General features: G+C 50.1%; 1 pseudogene; it reads left to right on the top strand.

Moving 5' to 3' along the window:
- Positions 1-1,138: 1,138 nt before the first annotated feature.
- The window catches only part of LOC105521969, a 20,232-nt pseudogene continuing 19,431 nt past the window's right edge, over positions 1,139-1,939 (top strand).

Below are 1,939 nucleotides of genomic sequence, written 5' to 3'. Positions count from 1 at the left end.
TTGAGGCAGAGTCCCACTCTGTTATCTGGGCTGGAATGTAGTGGTGTGTGATCTCAGCTCACTGCAACTTCCGCCTTCTGGGTTCAAGCGATTCTTCTGCCTCAGACTCCTGAGTAGCTGAAATTATAGGCACCTGCCACCTTACCCAGCTAATTTTTGTTTTTTGGTTTGTTTGTTTGTTTTTTGAGACAGAGTCTTGCTCTGTCACCCAGGCTGGAGTGCAGGGGCGGGATCTTGGCTCACTGCAAGCTCCATCTCCCAGGTTCAAGCCATTCTCCTGCCTCAGCCTCCTGAGTAGCTGGGACTACAGGTGCCCACCACCACGCTAATTTTTTGTATTTTTAGTAGAGATGGGGTTTCACCGTGTTAGCCAGGATGGTCTCGATCTCCTGACCTCGTGATCCGCCCGCCTCGGCCTCCCAAAGTGCTGGGATTACAGGCGCCTGTCCCCGCACCCAGCCTAATTTTTTTTTTTTCCTTGAGATGGAGTCTCGCTCTGTCACCCAGGCTGGAGTGCAGTGGCGCAATCTCGGCTCACTGCAACCTCCGCCTCCCAGGTTCAAGCAATTCTCCTGCCTCAGCCTCCTGAGTAGCTGGGACTACAGGTGCCCACCACCACGCTAATTTTTTGTATTTTTAGTAGAGATGGAGTTTGACAATGTTAGCCGGGATGGTCTTGATCTCCTGACCTCGTGATCCACCTGCCTTGGCCTCCCAAGGTACTGGGATTACAGGTGTGAACCAATTTTTGTATTTTTAGTAGAGACGGGGTTTCACCACATTGCCAAGGTTGGTCTCAAACTCCTGACCTCAGGTGATCTGCCAGCCTCAGCCTCCCAAAATGTTGGGATTACAGGTGTGAGCCACTATGCCCCGCCATATCAATCTTGTATATAGAAAATCCTAAAGCATTTACCAAAAATACCCTATTAGAACTAATAACTGAGTCAGCAAGGTTGTAGACTATGAGATCAATATACAAAAATTAACTCAATTTCTGTACATGTGCAATGAAAAACCCCAAAACGAAACACAGAATATAATTCTATTTATAATAGTATCACAAAGAATGACAATACTTAGAAACAAATGATGGGCGCGAGCCCACCCTCCCGCCCTACCTGTGCGCTGCCCACGTATGGAGCTGCTATGCTGCGAAGGCACCAGGACCCGCAGCCTCCAGGGAACCAGCGTGTCCTGCAGACCTTGCTCCGCTTGGAGTAGTGCTACGTGTACCGCACCTCCTACTTCCAGTGTGTGCTAAGGAACAGCAAACCGCACATGCGGAAGATGCTGGTTTACTGGATGCTGGAGGTGTGTGACGAGCAGCGCTGTGAGGAGGAAGTCTTTCCCCTGACCCTGATCCACCTGCGTCGCTACCTGTCTTGCGTCCCCACCAACCTGAAAGGTGCAGTTGCAGGTCTTGGATGCGGTCTGCATGCTGCTGACCTCCAAGCTGCGCAAGACCAGGCCCAGGACCATCGAGAAAATGTGCATCTACACCGACCAGTTGCCGTACTGGGAGGTGATGGTCCTGGAGAAGTTCAAGTGGGACCTAGCTGCTGTGATTGCTCATGACTTCTTAGCCCTCATTCTGCACCAGATCTCTCTGCCCTGTGACCAACAGGCCTTGGTCAAAAAGCATGCCCAGATCTTTTTGGCCCCCTTTGCTACAGATTACACCTTTGCCATGTACCCACCATCCAGTTGTGAAAACAACCCAGATGCCTGTTCACTGATGAACAGATAACCATATGTGATATATAGCAATACAATGGAATATGGCTTGGCATGCTGGCTCTCACCTGTAATCCTGCACTTCGGGAGGCCGAAGTGGGAGGATCACTTGAGCCCAGGAGTTCAAGGCCAGCCTGGGTCACAAAGTGAGACTCCTTCTTAAAAAAATAAAATAAAATAAAATAAAAAATAGGCCGGGCGC

This window comes from Colobus angolensis, unplaced genomic scaffold (genome assembly GCF_000951035.1).
Source record: "Colobus angolensis palliatus isolate OR3802 unplaced genomic scaffold, Cang.pa_1.0 Scaffold414, whole genome shotgun sequence".
NCBI lineage: Eukaryota > Metazoa > Chordata > Mammalia > Primates > Cercopithecidae > Colobus > Colobus angolensis.
The sequence above is the reverse complement of the archived record's forward strand: the minus strand, read 5'-3'. Positions and strand labels throughout refer to the sequence as shown.